We start from the raw sequence: 22,252 nt of genomic DNA, 5'->3' as shown, positions 1-22,252 counted from the left end.
AGGTCATTTGAGAGTTGTTTTGAGACCCCCATGTTGCTACTCTTCAGAGAACATTAAAAGAGGAGGGAAACTTACAATTGACCCCCTTAAATACTCTTTCTCATAATTGAATTCACCTGTGTATGTAGGTCAGGGGTCACTGAGCTTACCAAGCCAATTTGAGTTCCAATAATTACTTTAAAAGGGTTTTGAATCAATAAACTGACAACAGTGCCCACATTTATGCACCTGCCTAATTTTATTTAAACAATTATTGTCCACTTTCTGTAAATCATCCTCAACACTCACCCATCACATCGCCACACAGTAGATCAACCCCGGGCAATTTGGACAATTATAAGCCAGGACTTACATGTTACCAATTGACCAGCCATACCGCACCTGAAAAATAAATACAAGTAAAATAAAATTAGGCAGCTGCATACATTTTGTGCACCACACAAAAGAAATGAAATCAATATTAAATAGATCCTCCTTTTGCAGAAATTACAGCCTCTAAACTCTTCCTGTTGATTCCAATGAGAGTCTGGATTCTGGTTGAAGGTATTTGCCTCTCTGGTTGCCTCTTTACAAAACATCTCTAGTTCATTCAGGTTTGATGGCTTCTGAGTATGGACAGCTCTCTTTAACTCACAACACAGATTTTGAATTATATTCAGGTCTGGGGACTGAGATGGCCATTCCAGAATGTTGTACTTGTTCCTCTGCATGAATGCCTTAGTGGATTTTGAGCAGTGTGTAGGGTTGTTTTCTTGTTGAAAGATCCAGCTCCAGCGCAGCTTCAGCTTTATCACTGATTCCTGGACATTGGTTTCCAGAATATGCTGCTACTGAGTGGAATCCATGCATCCCTCAACTCTGACAAGATTCCCAGTTCCTGCACTGGCCACACAGCCCCACAGCATGATGGAACCACCACCATATTTTAATGTAGGTAGCAGATGTTTTTCTTGGAATGCTGTGTTGTTTTTCCTCCATGTATCCTTGTTCTGCCCAAATAACTCAATTTTAGTTTCATCAGTCCACAGCACCTTATTCCAAAATGAAGCTGGCTTGTCCAAATGTGCTTTAACATACGTCAAGCGGCTCTGTTTGTGCTATGAGCGGAGAAAAGGCTTCCTCTGCATCACTCTTGCATACAGAAACTCCTTGTGTAAAGTGCCCTGAATGGTTGAACGATGCACAGTGACTCCATCTGCAGCAAGATGATGTTCGTCGCTTCCATCTATCCGAGATTTTTCTGCCACTGGTCTGCCACTTCAAGCCTTAACTTGAACTGAGCCTGTGGTCTTCCATTTCCTCAATATGTTCCTAACTGTGGAAACAAACAGCTGAAATGTCTGAGACAGCTTTCTGTATCCTTCCCCTAAACCATGATGGTGAACAGTCTTTGGGCTTGATTCACAAAGCCGTGCTAACTGTTAGCACGCTGGTAAAAAGTCCATTATCAAGCCTAAACTCAGTTTAGGCGTGATAAAATAAAGTCGCGCGCAAAGTTTTGCTCGTAAAGTTTTACGCACGTAAAATGTCACGCGCGCAAAGTTTACGCGTGCGACGCCATTAAACTCTATGCGACGTTTCTCACGCACATTGTAATACCCATTACTGCATATACCTTCCTACCTGTTGTTCACAGTGCACCCACCTACCTATGTGAGTGCACGCAGTGTCACTGTGCCCGTCCACTACCTGTCTGTGTGTGACAGGTGCACATTGTAATACCCAGTACTGCATATACCTACCTACCGGTTGTTCACAGTGCACCCATCTAACAACGTGAGTTGAGCACACGCAGAGTCACTGTGCCTGTCCGCTACCTGTCTGTGTGTGTGTGTGACAGGTGCACATTGCAATACCCATTACTGCATATACCTACCTACCTGTTGTTCACAGTGCACCCACCCACCTACCTACGCGAGTTGAGCGCACGCAGGGTCACTGAGCCTGTCCGCTACCTCTCTGTGTGTGACAGGTGCACATTGTAATACCCATCACTGCATGTTGTGCTCAGTGCACCCACCTTATCACTGCATATACCTACCTGTTGTGTTCAGTGCACCCACCTACCTACGTGAGTGCACGCAGTGTGATATACCACTCCGTGAATACCTGTTAACTGCACCTGTGTGACTGCACATTGTATTAATCAAGTTAGTGCATACCTTTCACTTCATCCCTCCCATATGGACACAACGGACAAAACAGGCAGAGGTAGAGGCAGACCCAGAGGAAGGTCACCCGGCAGATCTGTGCGAGGTCATGTTGATGTGATTTTGTGCGGCCCTTGACCAAAGTACAGTGCTCAGAAGAAGGCACGTCCCATCAACTCCCAAGATTGTCAGGACGTGGTTGACTATTTAACACAGAACACCTCATCTTCCGCAGTCACCAGTGCTACTACAAGCACCGCATCCGTTGCATTTGACACTTCGCAGGAGTTAATTGGTGGGGAATTAACTGATTCAAAGCCATTATCGTTACAACCAGATGAAGGCGCTAAGCAAGTTACACCACCTCATATGTCTGAGTTAGGCAGCGACACTATGGACGTAACGTGTGAAGATGATGAAGTACCTGCTGTTGGTGCAGTTTTTGAGGTGTCTGAGGCAAGCGAAGCTGAGCAGGATGATTATGACGATGACGATGATACGGATCCCAAGTATGTTCTCAATAGAGAAGATGAACAGGGGGACAGTTCAGAGGGGGAGTCAGAGAGGAGTAGGAGGAGACGAGTTGCTGAAAGAAGCAGGGGGAGCTCGTCGTCAGAAACAGCTGGTGGCAGTATCCGGCGCCATGTATCGCCACCTATGGACAGCCAGCCAACATGCCCTTCAAGCTGACACCATAGTGTCATTACCCCAGGGGGGCTCAGCGGTTTCGACATTTTTTAATGTGTCTGCCTCAGATCAGACCAATGCCATCTGTTGTCTCTGCCTCCAAAAATTGAGCCGTGGAAAGGCCAACACTCACGTAGGGGCAAGTACCTTACAAAGGGACGTGGAGAAAAGGCACAAACTGCTATGGGAAGAGCACCTGAGCAAACGCAGCACACAAAAGAAAAGCCACCCTACTTCTCCTCTTCCTCCTTCAGGTGCAGCATTTTCAGCCGCTTTCTCCCTTGCACCTAGCCACCCTCCTCTGCCCTTGAGCGGTTCCTGCTCCTCTGCCCACAGCAGCCCGGTGTCCGTGAAGGAAATCCTTGAGCGGAAGAAGCCAATTTCTGCCAGTCACCCCCTTGCCCGGCGTCTGACAGCTGGCATGGCGGAACTGTTAGCTCGCCAGCTGTTACCATACCAGCAGGTGGACTCTGAGACCTTCCGTAAATTTGTGGCCATTGGGACACCGCAGTGGAAGATACCAGGACGCAATTATTTATCTAAAAAGGCGATACCCAAACTGTACTGTGAAGTTGAGAGGCAAGTGGTGTCATCTCTGGCACACAGTGTTGGGTCAAGGGTCCACCTGACCACGGATGCCTGGTCTGCCGAGCACATTCAGGGCCGCTACATTACTTACACAGCCCATTGGGTCAACCTGGTTAGTGATGCTCAAATACCCCTTTTCAAAATTCGAGTTAGGTCGAATTCGAATAGTAAATTATTCGAGGTCAGTCGAATATTCGAGTCGAATAATTTTTACTATTCGATTCGACCTCGGACTTCGAGCTCACTATTCGAGTCGGTATTCGAGCTCACTATTCGAGCTGACTATTCGAATTGGCCTTAAATAGCTTCCAACACTTGTTTTGAGGGTGAATGATGCAAGAAACATCTTTTTTTCCAAGTAACAACAGCAAGTGATTATGTGGGGATGTTCCTTTAAAAAAAAATGTGGAAAGAGAAGTTGTGTCCTTAATTTTGTTCAGTAGTGTTACTGTATATACTTGTTCTTCTTCTTCTTTATCTTTCTTCTTCTTCTTCTAGATCTTCTTCTTCTATATCTTCTTCTTCTTCTATATTGTCTTCTTCTTCTTCTTCTTCTTCTTCATCATCTTCTTCTTCTTCTTCATCATCTTCTTCTTCTTCTTCTTCATCATCTTCTTCTTCTTCTTCATCATCTTCTTCTTCATCTTCATCTTCTTCATCTTCTTCTTCTTCTTCATCTTCATCTTCTTCATCTTCTTCTTCTTCATCTTCTTCTTCTTCTTCTTCATCATCTTCTTCTTCTTCTTCTTCTTCTTCATCATCTTCTTCTTCTTCTTCATCTTCTTCTTCTTCATCTTCTTCATCATCTTCTTCATCTTCTTCTTCTTCTTCTTCTTCATCTTCTTCTTCTTCATCTTCTTCTTCTTCATCTTCTTCATCTTCTTCATCTTCTTCTTCTTTTTCATCTTCTTCTTCATCATCTTCTTCATCTTCTTCTTCATCTTCTTCTTCATCTTCATCTTCTCCTTCTTTTTCAATATCGTCTTCTTCTTCTTCACGTATTTCTCTTTTCAATTTTTTTTTAAAGAAATGCAGCTATTTTTGAGCGTAACAAATAGCTGGTGGGCGCACGCATGTTGGAAGCGCCATTGTATGTGCTCCCTGGCAGTGGAAACACAAAGACAGCAGGAGGTAAATTCAGCAGCAGGAGGAGGAGGATGAGTGTGTGGCAGCAGGCAGTCAATGAGGCAGGCAGCTCGCCGTGACATAATAGCCCTGGTACCTAGCGGTGATACCAGGGCTGTAAATAAACACAACAGGAGGTCCCAGACAGCGGTCGTGCAGCCCACATTGTGTCCAATACACAACTGGGACAACACAGTTTTCAACCCGGGCACCTCAGAAAAATTAAACCTTTTTTTTTTTTTTAATGGTTTGTTTGGTTTTGGTTTTGCAACCAATATAGCTATTGTTTGACGTAATAGCTGGTGGCAGAGTGGCAGCAGAAGGTAATTCTGTGTACCCTGGCAGTGGGAAACACAGACAGACAGCAACAGCAGCAGGAGGAATGGAGGAGTAATGTGAGCAGCTATTGTTTGACGTAATAGCTGGTGGCAGAGTGGCAGCAGAAGGTAAATCATCTGTGTAGTGTACCCTGGCAGTGGGAAACACAGACAGACAGCAGCAGCAGCAGCAGGAGGAGGTATGGAGGAGTAGTGTGAGTGTGGCAGCAGGTAGGCAGCGTGACATAATAGCCCTGGTACCTAGCGGTGATACCAGGGCTGTAAATAAACACAACAGGAGGTCCCAGACAGCGGTCGTGCAGCCCACATTGTGTCCAATACACAACTGGGACAACACAGTTTTCAACCCGGGCACCTCAGAAAAATTAAACCTTTTTTTTTTTAATGGTTTGTTTGGTTTTGGTTCTGCAACCAATATAGCTATTGTTTGACGTAATAGCTGGTGGCAGAGTGGCAGCAGAAGAAGGTAATTCTGTGTACCCTGGCAGTGGGAAACACAGACAGACAGCAGCAGCAGGAGGAGGAATGGAGGAGTAGGCGAGCAGCTATTGTTTGACGTAATAGCTGGTGGCAGAGTGGCAGCAGAAGAAGGTAAATCATCTGTGTACCCTGGCAGTGGGAAACACAGACAGACAGCAGCAGCAGCAGCAGCAGGAGGAGGTATGGAGGAGCAGTGTGAGTGTGGCAGCAGGTAGGCAGCGTGACATAATAGCCCTGGTACCTAGCGGTGATACCAGGGCTGTAAATAAACACAACAGGAGGTCCCAGACAGCGGTCGTGCAGCCCACATTGTGTCCAATACACAACTGGGACAACACAGTTTTCAACCCGGGCACCTCAGAAAAATTAAACCTTTTTTTTTTTTAATGGTTTGTTTGGTTTTGGTTTTGCAACCAATATAGCTATTGTTTGACGTAATAGCTGGTGGCAGAGTGGCAGCAGAAGAAGGTAATTCTGTGTACCCTGGCAGTGGGAAACACAGACAGACAGCAGCAGCAGGAGGAGGAATGGAGGAGTAGGCGAGCAGCTATTGTTTGACGTAATAGCTGGTGGCAGAGTGGCAGCAGAAGGTAAATCATCTGTGTACCCTGGCAGTGGGAAACACAGACAGACAGCAGCAGCAGCAGCAGCAGGAGGAGGTATGGAGGAGCAGTGTGAGTGTGGCAGCAGGTAGGCAGCGTGACATAATAGCCCTGGTACCTAGCGGTGATACCAGGGCTGTAAATAAACACAACAGGAGGTCCCAAACAGCGGTCGTGCAGCCCACATTGTGTCCAATACACAACTGGGACAACACAGTTTTCAACCCGGGCACCTCAGAAAAATTAAACCTTTTTTTTTTTAATGGTTTGTTTGGTTTTGGTTTTGCAACCAATATAGCTATTGTTTGACGTAATAGCTGGTGGCAGAGTGGCAGCAGAAGAAGGTAATTCTGTGTACCCTGGCAGTGGGAAACACAGACAGACAGCAGAAGGGCAGTACACAGCAGCCCACTGTAGGTGTAAAATGTGTGGCTGCAGGCGACGTAATAGTCAAAGTGAACCAGGCTGGCTTAGTGAGCAGGAGCCAGGAGGTGGTAAAGGGTGGTAAGGCACATTAACGATGGTTCCGGCAGCCAGTTCATGTCCCCCTCTCGCCGACAACAGGGGCCAGGAACTCGCTTTCCACCCACGCCTGGTTCATCTTGAGAAACGTCAGTCTGTCCACAGACTTGTGAGACAGACGTGAGCGTTTCTCGGTGACCACGCCACCAGCTGCACTGAAGCAGCGCTCGGACAGCACGCTGGAAGGGGGGCAGGACAGCACTTCCAGGGCGTACTGCGCCAGCTCGCTCCAGATCTCCATGCGCTTGACCCAATACTCCATGGGATCAACAGGGGCATCGCTGTCAAGCCCGCTGTACGACCCCATGTAGTCAGCCACCATGCGGGTCAGGCGCTGGCTGTGACCGGAGGAGGATGCTGCTGCATGCATCTCCTCTCTAGTCACTGCTGCCGGAGCCTCTACAGTCCTGTAGAGCTCGTGGCTGAGAGACAGCAGGTCTGTGGGGCGCTTGCTGCTGCTGGATGCAGGCACCTGCTGCTGCCTCTGTGCTGGCTGCTGGACAGTGGGGGTGGAAGGCTGGGGGAAGGCTTCCTCCAAGCGCTCAACAAGGGCCTGCTGCAAGCTCCTTATTTGTTGCGCTGGGTCTCCTCCTGCAGGCGGCAGGAACTGGCTCAACTTCCCCTTGAGGCGTGGGTCCAACATCATGCTGATCCAGATGTCCTCCCTCTGCTTCATCTGGATCACCCTGGGGTCCCTGCGCAGGCACGTCAGCATGTGCGCTGCCATTGGGAAGAGGCGGGCCACGTCTGCTGGCACATCGACGTCAGTGCTGTCCTCATCCTCCTCCTCTGCCGCCTCATCCTCTCTCCACCCCCGCACCAACTCAGCTGCGCTGTGCTGATCCCCCTCATCAGCAGCCAGGTCAGGGACCTCCACCAAGTCCTCCTCCTCCTCCCCCTCAGAGGTGGACTGCGCAGCTGGTTGCCGCTCCTGCTGGTCCAAGGCTGCCGCTCCCTGTTCCAGCAAAGCATCGAGGGCCCTGTTCAGCAGAGAAACCAGGGGCACCCACTCGCAGACCATAGCATGGTCCCTGCTCACCATGTTTGTGGCCTGCAGGAAGGGAGCCAGCACAAAGCACACCTGCTGCATGTGCCTCCAGTCATCATCGGGGACGATGGACGGGATGTTGCTGGTCTTGTCCCTTCTCTGAGCGGCGGAAACAGTGGCCAGGGCAAGGTACTGGTTGACAGCGTGCTTCTGTTCAACCAGACGCTCCAACATCGCCAGGGTGGAGTTCCAGCGAGTCGGAACGTCAAGGATCAGCCGATGGCGTGGCAGATCCAGCTCCTTTTGCACGTCTTCCAGGCTCGCACAGGCTGCAGCCGAGCGCCGGAAGTGACGCACAACATTCCTTGCCGTTTCCAGCAGTTCGCCCATCCCCTGGTAGGTGCGCAGGAACTTCTGCACCACCAGGTTCAGCACGTGGGCAAGACAGGGGATGTGGGTCAGGTTTCCCCTGTCTATTGCGGCAACCAGATTGGACCCATTGTCGGCCACCACCTCTCCGACTCTGAGGCCTCTGGGGGTCAGCCAAATCCTCTCCTGCTCCTGGAGTTTGGCCAACACATGGGTTGCCGTCAGCTTGGTCTTCCCAAGGCTGACCAAGTGCAGCAGCGCTTGGCAGTGGCGGGCCTTCACGCTGCTGCTGAGGCGGGGGGTTTGGCCAGGTGTGCCGGAGGATGGCAGAGGATCGGAGGAACCTGCTGCAGTTCCCCTGACCCTGCGGGGTGGCACCACCCACTGTGTTGCTGCTGCTGCTGTGCCCGCTGCTGCTCTCCCATCCTCACCCCCTTCCACCAAGCTGACCCAGTGGACAGTGAAGGACAGGTAGCGGCCTGTCCCGAAGCGGCTGCTCCAGGAGTCCATGGTGACGTGGACCCTTTCACCAACCGCGTGCTCCAGCCCTCGCTCCACATTGGCCATCACAAAGCAGTGCAGTGCAGGAATGGCCTTGCGGGCAAAGAAGTGTCTGCTGGGGAGCTGCCAGTCTGGGGCTGCGCAAGCAAGCAGCGCACGAATGTCGCTCCCCTCCTGCACGAGCGTGTACGGCAGGAGTTGGGAGCACATGGCCCGTGCCAGCAAGCCGTTCAGCTGCCGCACGCGACGGCTGCTGGGAGGCAGAGCCCTAACCACCCCCTGGAAGGACTCGCTCAAAAGGCTCTGGCGTGGCCTTTTGCTGACACGGGAATCAGCAGACACAGCAGAGGAGGCCACTGAGGACTGGCTGCCAGAACAGGCCTCAGTGTCGGCGGCAGGAGTTGCAGAGGGGGGAGGAGCAGTGCGTTTCCGCACTCCTGCTGGTGCTGCTGGAGGAGCAGGAGGGCGGGTGGCTGCTGTTGCTGCTGCTGCTGCTGAAGGCTGTGCAGTGATGGGTGTGGTGCCACTGCCAGCACCAGATGCCTTCAGCCTCTGGAACTCCTCATGCTGGTGGAAATGTTTAGTCGCAAGGTGGTTGATGAGCGAGCTGGTGCAGAACTTTAAGGGGTCTGCACCTCTGCTCAACTTCCGCTGACAGTGGTTGCAAGTGGCGTACTTGCTGTACACAGTGGGCATGGTGAAATATCGCCAGATTGGTGACTTAAACATCCCCCTACGGCATGGAAGCGCTGCTGCCTGTCTCCCTGTGGTGGTTGGGGGGGGGCTTGGGGGGCTTGGGTGCGGCTGGTGGTGGTACTGGCAGATGCTGCTGCTGCTGCTGCTGAGCCTGAGACACCAGCAGGCTGTGGGACCTGCCTACTGCTGCTGCCAATGCTTGCAATGATGCGCCTCCTTGCAAGGCCCACAAGAGCATCCTCCTCCTCCTCCTCAGAGCTGCTGAGGACGACATCCCCTGGAGGTGGTGGCACCCAGTCTCTGTCTGTCACCGGGTCATCATCATCCTCCCCCTCCTGAAACATGTCCTGCTGGGATGAGGACCCCCCAAACTCCTCTCCTGATGCATGGATGGGCTGCTTGACTGTCGCCACAGTCTTGCTGTCCAATCCCTCATCCCCCAAAGTGCCCATCAGCATCTCCTCCTCAAAATCGCCAACAACAGCAGACAATTGACTCATGATGCCTGGGGTCAAAAGACTGCTGAATGACAGGTCGCCAACTGACGGTGAACTGGCCTCCTCCCCAGGCCCTGCTGGGCGGCTGCTGCGAACAGGGGTGGTGGTGGTGGTGGTGGTGGTGGTGAGGGTGGAGGCCTCGGATGCAGAGCTGATGGCGGGCTGCTCATCCTCCGTCATGAGTTGCACCACAGTGTCTGCATCCTTTTCCTCAATGGGACGTTTCCGACCCGGCTGGAGGAAAATGGGAGCAGGTGCTACACGCTGCTGCTGCTGTGTCTCTGCAGCGTGAGTTGCAGATGCTCCTGCTGGGCGGCGCCCAAGGCGTCCACGGCCAGTGGCTATGGGAGGAATGTTAGCCACTGACGCTGCTGCTGCGGAACTGTGCATGGTGGCGCGCCCGCGGCCGCGGCTTGCCACAATGCTGCGCCCTCTCCTCCTGATTCCCTTGCTGCCCTTGCCCTTGCCCAAACCGCGCTGGCTGCCACTTCCAGACATCTTCAATGTTTTGGGCGTATAGACAAAAGTTTTTTAAAAGGGCGGGTGAAAAGTGGGGTACTTTAATGAGGTGAGTTGGTTGGTTGGTGAGGTGACTGAGTGAGTGTCCCCTAGTACAGTAAGTAAGTAGTAACAGTCAGGAAGTACAACTAGCAGTTACAATAATCAGTAGTAATCACAAGTAAATTTAGTGTGTGTACACTCAGACAGTGAGTGCACGCACGCAGGAGCTAGTAGCCTATGGACAGTGACTGAGTGTCCTAGACTCCTAGTACAGTAAGAGTAAGTAGTAACAGTAAGTAGAACTAACTAATTACAATAATCAATCAGCGATCAGAAGGAAATGGAGTGTGGGTGTGTGTACACTCAGACAGTGAGTGCACGCACGCAGGAGCTAGTAGCCTATGAACACAGTGACTGAGTGTCCTAGACTCCTAGTACAGTAAGAGTAAGTAGTAACAGTAAGTAGAACTAACTAATTACAATAATCAATCAGCGATCAGAAGGAAATGGAGTGTGGGTGTGTGTACACTCAGACAGTGAGTGCACGCACGCAGGAGCTAGTAGCCTATGAACACAGTGACTGAGTGTCCTAGACTCCTAGTACAGTAAGAGTAAGTAGTAACAGTAAGTAGAACTAACTAATTACAATAATCAATCAGCGATCAGAAGGAAATGGAGTGTGGGTGTGTGTACACTCAGACAGTGAGTGCACGCACGCAGGAGCTAGTAGCCTATGAACACAGTGACTGAGTGTCCTAGACTCCTAGTACAGTAAGAGTAAGTAGTAACAGTAAGTACAACTAACTAATTACGATAATCAATCAGCGATCAGAAGGAAATGGAGTGTGGGTGTGTGTACACTCAGACAGTGAGTGCACGCACGCAGGAGCTAGTAGCCTATGAACACAGTGACTGAGTGTCCTAGACTCCTAGTACAGTAAGAGTAAGTAGTAACACTAAGTAGAACTAACTAATTACAATAATCAATCAGCGATCAGAAGGAAATGGAGTGTGGGTGTGTGTACACTCAGACAGTGAGTGCACGCACGCAGGAGCTAGTAGCCTATGAACACAGTGACTGAGTGTCCTAGACTCCTAGTACAGTAAGAGTAAGTAGTAACACTAAGTAGAACTAACTAATTACAATAATCAATCAGCGATCAGAAGGAAATGGAGTGTGGGTGTGTGTACACTCAGACAGTGAGTGCACGCACGCAGGAGCTAGTAGCCTATGAACACAGTGACTGAGTGTCCTAGACTCCTAGTACAGTAAGAGTAAGTAGTAACACTAAGTAGAACTAACTAATTACAATAATCAATCAGCGATCAGAAGGAAATGGAGTGTGGGTGTGTGTACACTCAGACAGTGAGTGCACGCACGCAGGAGCTAGTAGCCTATGAACACAGTGACTGAGTGTCCTAGACTCCTAGTACAGTAAGAGTAAGTAGTAACAGTAAGTAGAACTAACTAATTACGATAATCAATCAGCGATCAGAAGGAAATAGAGTGTGGGTGGTGTGTGTACACTCAGACAGTGAGTGCACGCACGCAGGAGCTAGTAGCCTATGAACACAGTGACTTAGTGTCCTAGACTCCTAGTACAGTAAGAGTAAGTAGTAACAGTAAGTAGAACTAACTAATTACGATAATCAATCAGCGATCAGAAGGAAATAGAGTGTGGGTGGTGTGTGTACACTCAGACAGTGAGTGCACGCACGCAGGAGCTAGTAGCCTATGAACACAGTGACTTAGTGTCCTAGACTCCTAGTACAGTAAGAGTAAGTAGTAACACTAAGTAGAACTAACTAATTACAATAATCAATCAGCGATCAGAAGGAAATGGAGTGTGGGTGTGTGTACACTCAGACAGTGAGTGCACGCACGCAGGAGCTAGTAGCCTATGAACACAGTGACTGAGTGTCCTAGACTCCTAGTACAGTAAGAGTAAGTAGTAACAGTAAGTAGAACTAACTAATTACGATAATCAATCAGCGATCAGAAGGAAATGGAGTGTGGGTGTGTGTACACTCAGACAGTGAGTGCACGCACGCAGGAGCTAGTAGCCTATGAACACAGTGACTGAGTGTCCTAGACTCCTAGTACAGTAAGAGTAAGTAGTAACACTAAGTAGAACTAACTAATTACAGTAATCAATCAGCGATCAGAAGGAAATGGAGTGTGGGTGTGTGTACACTCAGACAGTGAGTGCACGCACGCAGGAGCTAGTAGCCTATGAACACAGTGACTGAGTGTCCTAGACTCCTAGTACAGTAAGAGTAAGTAGTAACACTAAGTAGAACTAACTAATTACGATAATCAATCAGCGATCAGAAGGAAATAGAGTGTGGGTGGTGTGTGTACACTCAGACAGTGAGTGCACGCACGCAGGAGCTAGTAGCCTATGAACACAGTGACTGAGTGTCCTAGACTCCTAGTACAGTAAGAGTAAGTAGTAACACTAAGTAGAACTAACTAATTACAATAATCAATCAGCGATCAGAAGGAAATGGAGTGTGGGTGTGTGTACACTCAGACAGTGAGTGCACGCACGCAGGAGCTAGTAGCCTATGAACACAGTGACTGAGTGTCCTAGACTCCTAGTACAGTAAGAGTAAGTAGTAACACTAAGTAGAACTAACTAATTACAATAATCAATCAGCGATCGGAAGGAAATGGAGTGTGGGTGTGTGTACACTCAGACAGTGAGTGCACGCACGCAGGAGCTAGTAGCCTATATGAACAGTGACAGTGAGTGTCCCTACGGGTACAGTAAGAGTAAGTAGTAAGTAAGTACAACTAACTAACAATAATCTATCAGTAATCAGAAGGAAATAGAGTGTGTGTACACACAGACAGTGAGTGAGTGCACACACGCAGGAGCTAGCTAGTAGCCTATAAACAGTGACAGTCAGTGAGTGTCCTACTCCTAGTACAGTATAACTACAATACTATTAGTAAAGGACAGCAGAAATACTGGTATAGATGAGAGAAATAAACAGAGGACAGCTGCCCACAGAGGCAAGGCCCCCCTGAGGCCTAAACCTGTAAGCTTGCAGCAGCTGCCTGTCTCTAATGTAACACACAAGCTACTAACTAAAATACAATGTCTAAATAACTAACAACAATATAGGTGTGTATAGGAGGTGTATGTGAGGAAAAACGCTAGGTAAATGACCACAATAGAGCTCTTGCTAAGCCAAAGCACAAAGGAGCAACTCTCTCTCTGTACAAGTCTCAGGCAAGCACGGAGAAACGTAACATGGCGGCCGCTATTTATAGGGTAGGGGCTGGCCAGGGTCCCCCTCTGTGATTGGCTGCCATCAGAGGGCCTGGGAGCCCTCTGATTGGCTCTAAGGACATCAATCTGGGCTATGACGCTATTCGAGCTCGGTACCGAGCTCGAATAGCGCCGGGTTGCTCGAATAGCTCGAATAGTGAATGGGCTATTCGAGTGTACTCGGATAGCCCATTCGAATAGCTCCAGCTATTCGGAGCTCGAATACCAAGCTCGAATAGTTGAAAAAGAGCTCGAATATTCGAGCTACTCGAATATTCGAGCTCTGCTGAGCACCACTGAACCTGGTGACCGATGGCAAGCAGGGAATACGTGGCTGTGCAGCGGACCAACTTGTGACACCTCCACGGCTTGCAGGCAGGCCTCCTGCCACCTCCTCTCCTCCTGCTACATCCTCTTCGCTGTCGTCCTCCTCCTCCTTGGCTGAGTGGCAGTTCAACTCTACTGGTGCTGCAATCTCCTCTCCAGCTACACAACTCCATCTCCCCAGGGCCTATGCTGCATGCCAGGTACGATGGTGTCATGCCATCTTAGACATGTCTTGCCTCAAAGCGGAGAGTCACACTGGAGCCGCTCTCCCGGCTGCTCTTAAAAAACAGGTGGATCAGTGGCTAACCCCGCCTCATCTGGAGAACGTGGTGTGTGACAACAGCAGCAATCTCCTTTCCGCTTTGAATTTGGGAAAGCTGACACATGTACCCTGCATGGCACATGTGCTGAATCTAGTCATTCAAAGATTTTTGTCAAAGTACCAAGGCTTAGAGGACGTCCTGAAGCAGGCCAGGAAGTTGTGTGGGCATTTCAGGCGGTCTTACACGGCCATGGCACGCTTTGCGGACATTCAGTGGAGAAACAAGTTGCCGGTGAGACGCTTGATATGTGATAGCCCGACTCGCTGGAATTCGACCCTGATCATGTTCTCTCGCCTGCTAGAACAGGAGAAAGCCGTCACCCAGTACCTCTACAATTTCAGTAGAAGGACACAACCAGGGGAGATTGGGATGTTCTGGCCCCTGAACTGGACACTGATGCGAAATGTATGCAGGCTCATGCAGCTGTTTGAGAAGGTGAACAACCTGGTGAGTCGCAGTGAAGGCACCATCAGCGTCCTGATCCCGTACGCTTACTTCCTGAGTGTGCCGTGCATAGAGTGGTGGATCAAGCTGTGGAGGAGCGTGAAGAGGAACAGTTATGGCAATAATAGTTGTGGGAGCAATTTTCATCAGAATCAGATGATTCCTCAACACCTGCGGCAGCACAGAGAGGGGAGGAGGAGGAAGAGTCGTGTGGGGAAGAGGAGTCAGACTCAGATGATGAGGAAGTGGTTTCTTTGGAGGAGGAGGCGGAGCAGAAGAACAACCGCAGCTGGCGTCGCAGGGGGCTTTTACTGCTCTTCGTTCCCGTGGTATTGTTCGTGGCTGGGGGGATGAGGAGGACTTACCTGATGTCACTGAGGAAGAGCAAAAGGAGATGGAGAGTACGTCTGGATCCAACTTTGTGCAGATGGCGTCTTTCATGCTGTTAAGCCTGTTGAGGGACCTGTCAGGAAACAGCCCCGCGGCAAGCCTGCAGATACAGTTCACGACTGCGGGTTTGACCAGATCGAGAGGGAAGCAGCCTTATTCAAGCTACAACAAGGCTGTCGCCCCTCAAAGCACTTCTCACTGCCACCACTAGCTGCTGCTAGACACTTCCACGATTCCCACTCTGCTGTCAAGTGATCTGCACGCAGTCTGCGTTTTCGTATTTGGGTCAGCTTTGCGCTTAGGCCAAACACGGGAACGCCACACACAAAATACAATCGTACAGTAGCAAGGCACAATCAGGCACTGAACTTTGTAACACAAGTTACACTGCAGACTCTCTCTAGGCTATGAGCATTGGCTTAGTACAGCAGAAGTCAAACTTATTAAATAAATATTTAATATTCCAGGAAAAAGTGGAACAGTGCAGACAAGAAGATTTACAAAAACAAGGTAAAAATTACAAAGGATAAAAGTTACAAAGATACACTACAAGACAGGTGGCAGAAATAAAATGGGGATAAACGTTACCAGCATATAGATCTGAGTGTTGTTTGCGAGGAGAACGCAGTTCTGGTCAGGAACCAGGATATTCCTAGCTAGGGTGGCCACTTGCAGAACCCCAAAAAGGAGGGCATCACACCCTGAAAAGGAGGACATCGTCCCGAGGACAGTGGCGCACAATAGTCCACATGGTGGAGGGCCAGCCGACCACAAAATGCAATCTTATTGGCAGCAGATTTCCCCACAAATACAATGAGAATTGGCAGCAGTCGATTTCCCCACAAATGCAATGAGAATTGGCAGTCGATTTCCCCACAAATGCAATGAGAATTGGCAGCAGTCGATTTCCCCACAAATGCAATCTAATTGGCAGGCTTGGCAGCAGATTTCCCCACAAATGCAATGAGAATTGGCAGCAGTCGATTTCCCAACAAATGCAATGAGAATTGGCAGCAGTCGATTTCCCCACAAATGCAATGAGAATTGGCAGCAGCAGATTTCCCCACAAATGCAATGAGAATTGGCAGCAGTCGATTTCCCCACAAATGCAATGAGAATTGGCAGCAGTCGATTTCCCCACAAATGCAATGAGAATTGGCAGCAGTCGATTTCCCCACAAATGCAATGAGAATTGGCAGCAGTTGATTTCCCCACAAATGCCATGAGAATTGGCAGCAGCAGATTTCCCCACAAATGCAATAAGAATTGGCAGCAGTCGATTTCCCCTCAAATGCCATGAGAATTGGCAGCAGCAGATTTCCCCACAAATGCCATGAGAATTGGCAGCAGCAGATTTCCCCACAGCACAGCAATTCATTCACTCACCTCCTGAGTCTCTGGGTCTGGGTGGAGGAGGGAGGCAGATATAGGCAGTGACTCTGCCTCTGGAGGAGGAGGTCGGGTCGGGCGGTGACGCCGCGGCAGCGGCACTCACACACTGCTGGGTCTTGCTCAGCCTGTGTTTCTCCTCTGGCGGCACTCGTCTCTGCTCGCTGGCTGCAGCTGCTCAGGGTGGGAAGGCTGTGCTAACCTCGGGCAAGTGGGCGATTGGCGCGGCGGCACTCGCTCAGTCAGTCAGGCTGGCTGCCTGCGGCTGCGTCATTGGCTCAGAACTTGCGTGAGGTCAGGTGGGGGCGGGGCTGCATTTTCCCCCTGCTCGGCGGTGCGCCGACGTCTACGTGTGACGTCTAGGGACGCCAGTCACGTCACTGTCCTTTGGGGAGCTGGGGAGCTGCCGGAGATCAGGCCGGGCGGTCCAAAAAGGAGGACATTTGGCTGTCCGTCCTGGCCTTGCGCCGGACGGAGGGCCAGGAGTCCAAAATCCGGACTGTCCGGCCTAAACCCGGACGAATGGCCACCCTAGTCCTAGCGTGTTGCTATCTCCAAAGAACTACCAGTTGTGACTATACTAGCTGATGTTTTATAGCAAAATGTGTGGCCTGGGGCCACTCAAATGTCCAGATCCAGGAATAATCCAATTTCCTCAGGCGTGACAGCACACCCTTGCTGGCTATGACATGCTACTTCAAAGCTTTTCCTGTTTATACACATACACTTCAAAACACTTCACACACTTCCAGCAGGTTGTCATATGTAAACTTCAAACATTCCTGTGTTAGCTTCCAACTGTTCAGACTCATTTAGTCTGGATTGTATATTGGCTTGTTTACATATACACAAAGTTCAAAGCAATGCAAGATCCAGGACAGAGTAGAGGATTGTTACCTAATTACCTGTATCCAGAGGAACTGAAAGCAAATGTAGTTTCATTGACATACAGACAATCGCATTAACAGTTTCTTTGAGCCAGGTGACAATAATACACATCTGAGACAGTATTTCACAGCAGATCAAAGGTAAGTACCTAACTGGCTATTAACTAATTAGCCATCTCCTAATTAGAGGCTAGGTAGACAGTCCCTAATTGAATGTCTAGGTTCATTTGCCTATCCAACGTAATTGATCTATTTAAATGCAGACAACGGTAGCTTTTCCTGCTGGCCCCTGAATGCAGAGTTAATTTACATTTACATAAGGAACTCACATTAGCAGCCCGGTGTCCAATTACCCTGAAGCCAGCTGGCTTTGAGCAGACTTACACATATGACTCAGGCAGAAAAGGTGAAAATATGGCTTCCACGAGATACAATATGGCTGCTATGTTCTGCATATTACCGTACATATCATCATCACCACATATATCCTCACAGGACCCACATATAAAAAAAACTCAAGGGGAATGAGCTGTACTGGGTGTCCACGCTACTTGACCCTCGGTATAGGGAAAAAGTGGCAGACATGTTACCAACTCACCAGAAGGCAGAAAGGATGCAGCACATGCAGAACAAGCTGGCAAGTATGCTTTACAATGCGTTTAAGGGTGATGTCACAGCACAATGCAATAAAGGTACCACTGCCAGTAATCCTCCTCCCATGTCCATGCAGGCAAGGACAGGACGCTCCAGCCTTCTCATGGTGATGTCGGACATGCGTACATTCTTTAGTCAAACGCCTTGCCTTAGCCCTTCCATGTCCACCCTCCACCAATGCATGGACCGGCAGGTAGCCGTCTACCTGGCCTTAAGTGTGGATGTAGACACTGTGAGCAGCGATGAACCCCTGGACTACTGGGTGCGCAGGCTTGACCTGTGGCCAGAGCTGTCCCAATTTGCCATCCAACTTCTGTCTTGCCCTGCCTCAAGCGTCCTGTCAGAAAGGACCTTCAGCGCAGCTGGAGGCATTGTCACTGAGAAGAGAAGTCACCTAAGTGTTCAGTACCTCACCTTTATCAAAATGAATGAGGCATGGATCCCGGAGGGCTACTGCCCGCCTGAAGACTAAGTCAGTCCACACACACAGCATCTCTGCCTGCACACCGTGTGACTGGCTGCCTGCCTCAAGACTAAGTCGCTCCCCACACAGCACCTCTGCCCGCTTGACTGCCTTCTCCTCCACCACCAACAGGGTCCAGGACTCCAGGTGGATTCCTGAATTTTTAAGGCCAAGCAGCGGCCGCTATAATGATTTTTCTGGTGCGTGTACATGCCTGCAAATTTTTCTGGCTGCACTGCGGCTGCAACAACAAAACAAAAGGCAAGTACATGTGCCCATTCCCCTTCATGATCATTACCTTGCCGTGGTGAAGGGGCTTGCGTATCACAATGAAGCAATGACCGACGGCTATATGAGTGTCTCTGGGGGTGGCACACCAAAGATATTAAGGTTGTTGCTTCATTGGGGACAGACCAAATTTGAACAGCTGGACAGTCACTGTTCTGTCATTCAGCTACCTCAGCCCGGCGACCATATAGGCTGGAAAGCCACTATCACCTGCACTCTCGTCCAGTCCAGCACGGCCATCACTACACAGACAGCTGTTTGCAGTCACTGCATACCTTTCACTGCATCTTTGACTGCACATTGTATTATACCTGGCAGTCAGTGCATACCTTTCACTTGAATGGATGGCAGACTTGGCCTCCATAACAGATTCTCTTTAAAGGTAGTAAAGTCTATCTGTGTGAGGGGCGTGGCCTGACCATGGAGTGAGGACAACGTGCAGCGCTTGAGCTCCGTTTAATCCCTCGACTCCTGCCATTATCCTGCACTCGTCTGCTCCTTCTCCGCGGCGATTCACCTCCTCAGACCTTCCTCTGATGTCCGGCTCCATGATGCCTACAAAAAAAGGCGAATCCAAGCTCCCCTCGATGACTGTGCGGCTAGCTCAATACGCGCATAATGGAGGCCAAGATGGCGCCGGCTCCTCCTACACAGCTATCACGCAGCAGCCAGATATGCTTCAGCCATCCCTGGATGACACGCTGCCGCTGGACTTGGTGAGTGAGAAGATGCCCAACAGCCCTGAGCTCACACATGTCCCTCCTAAAGAGCAAAGAGACCGCTCAAGACCCAAATGTAAAGCTGATCCCCCTGGGCAAGCAGGTATGGCGAAGGACAGTACCACTATGGAGGACGAACCCTCCAGACTACAACTTCTGGAGGCCATTACTGATTTGAAAGCCTCAATTACGGGGAGACTAGACACTATACAGGTAGAACTTTACTATGTTAAAGGGGATATGCAGAAATTGAAAGATAGATCGGTGGAAGCTGAAAAACGCATAAGTAACCTAGAGGATGATGATAGGCCCTTAAGATCTGATTTCAACTACTATAGCAATATCTCTGATGGTCACTCCTCAAAACTATCTGATCTTGAAAACCACTCGAGAAGGAATAATCTTAGATTTGTTGGATTTCCTGAAAAGGCTGAGGGCTCAGAGGCAGAAGTGTTCATTGAAAAATGGCTTATTGATTCACTCCCTGATTTTTCTCCCTCATGTGCTTTCTCTGTTGAAAGGGCACATAGAATCCCTGGGGGTGCGTCGAAGCCTGGTATGCCACCTCGCCCTTTGATTGCAAAATTCCTGAACTTTCGTGATAAAAACTCTATCCTAAGAGCGGCTAGGATCCATGCGGCTCCTTTAATGATACCTCAATTCACATTTATCAGGATTTCTCCGTGGACGTTCAAAAGCAACGGTTAGCTTTCTCTGAAATCAAAAAACGTCCTACGTGACAAACAAATTAACTAAAGTATGATCTTTCCATCTAAGCTGCGTGTTGTTCACTAAGAGAAAACTTTGTTTTTTGCAACTCCACGTGAAGCAGCATCCTGGCTGGAATCTATAGGATCCAACATGGCGGCCAGGTCTCCGCGTAACAACAACAGACCTCATTAGCTTTCTTCGTCTGTAATAAGATGTGGCAATAGTATCCACTCTGTTATACCTATGCATCTCTAAGTGACTTCCCATGTGTTTCACTAACTTGGGATCTGCGTCTCTAAGGCCTCACTAATTATTGCGTCATTCGTTCCTCTCTCTACAGATGGCGACATTACAAGCCCCTTTAGTCATTTTACTGCCTAGAAATGTTACCGTTTTTATGGACTAGGTATCTTGACCCAGGTTGATACCTTTCTAATGCCTCATAAAATTATGGGGCACTGATCTCTCTGGATTTTGTTTGTCCTTTGCAGTCATGTCGCTTTTTCAGAGTAATGTCTTGTGTGACGTGTCCTTTCTCCTCAATATTCTCCGAAGTTATGTGAAGAGATCAATGATGGCCTATATTTTATATGTTTAACCTCTTCCTTCCTGCAGCCTAGGTGGACTATGACTTGTTTAATGTTTATGTGAAGAAGCGCGGAAGAGCCGCCGCCATGAGTCAGCGGGAGGCGGCTCTTTCAGCGCATGGTGGGGCAGAGCACGGAGAGGCAGCCGCCTCCTCTCAGTGTGAGGCGGCTGTCTCCGTGCAAGGCATGGCGGAGCGCGGAGAAACCGCCGCGTTGGACGTGGCGGTTAGCGCGCATGGCCCCATGTTGGAGACACCGCAGAGCGGTGCTGGTGTGGCTGGGACATGTAGTTCCTCTAGCTTTAGAGTGACGCGCGCGCGCACACTCAGGCAGGGTTTATATGACAGCCAGAAGTGAGTCAGTTGACCAGGCTGGTCAGCTGACTCTGGCTCCACTCTTCATTGGTCCAGCACTTAGGGTGGTGCTGGAGAGATGCCTGTGCATATATACTGCTGGCCGTTCAGTTGCTGGTTGTCTGGCGTTGCGAACACATACGTGGGAGCACTCAGACCTGTAGTCAGATCCTTAAGTGTGCCGGGACCAGCTGGAGCTGTAATCCTACACTTAGCTAGATTCTGTTGATAGATTAAAGTACTAGTTTGATTGTGATTATCTGTTATGACCTTTTGCCTGCCTGACTATCCTCCTGAACTCTGATCTTGTACCTTGCCATTCTGATACTCTGTTGCCGAACCTCGGCTCGTCCTTAGACTCTGCTTCTGCCTTTCGATTTTGTACCTCGATATTTCGGATACTCTGTTGCCGACCCCTGCCTGTACTATAGACTCCGCCTCTGCCTTCTGAATCTGTACTTTATCTGTCTGCGTGTTAACGACCTGGCTTGTCCGACCTCGAGAACCGACCTCACTATTGGAGGCGGTTCCCAGTCCTGTTAGTGACACTTCCTCCTGAGTGTCACTTTCACAGAATCCTTCTTACTCTTGACCTGACTCTCGACCCGCCTTGGAGAGTTCAGGTCTTCGGAAGGAATCTGTGCACTGCACTGAGGCCTTGTCCTCTAAGTGTTACTGTTACACCAAACACTACACTCTACTCAGGTGAACTAGAGGTTAGCTGGTATATCGGATTATCGGTGATACTGCAGATCACTTACAATCTGGTATATATCTGCATTCCCAGTAATACTGCAGATCACCGCTAGTCAGATCCTCTCTGTGCTTCACCGATCGTTACAGAACGCCAGACCATAAACAAAATGGACCCACGCACTGGTCCTCTGGGGGAACTTGCCACTTCAGTGGATAATGTCAATCGAGTGCTGGGTGAACACAAAGCATTGATTGAGGCCCTGTCAGGGTCTGTACGAACCCTCCAGACATCAGTGGATGAGGTGCGGTCCGCTTCTAGCATGGACATACGTATGCCCGTACCCAAGAAGTTCTCAGGCCACAGATCTGACTTCCGCAATTTTAGGAGTAGAGTGTTATCATATTTTGAATTGAGACCCCGATCCTCTGGTACTGAGGCCCATGTTCATCAAAACTTTACTGGCCGGTGACTCTCAGACCTGGGCATATAACCTGCCTCCTAGGGACACAGCTCTGACCTCGGTAGAGGAATTCTTTAAAGCCATGGCAGTAATTTACGACGACCCAGACCTTGCTGCGACCTCTGAGCGGAAGCTCAAGCTTTTACGGCAAAGCAAGGGTCCAGTCGAATCTCCGAAACTCCCACTATGGAACAACCCCTCTCTCCCTCATTTCTTTATGATACCGGATCTGATTATT

This window comes from Hyperolius riggenbachi, chromosome 8, assembly GCF_040937935.1.
Source record: "Hyperolius riggenbachi isolate aHypRig1 chromosome 8, aHypRig1.pri, whole genome shotgun sequence".
Lineage (NCBI taxonomy): Eukaryota > Metazoa > Chordata > Amphibia > Anura > Hyperoliidae > Hyperolius > Hyperolius riggenbachi.
This window is presented reverse-complemented; position numbering follows the sequence as displayed.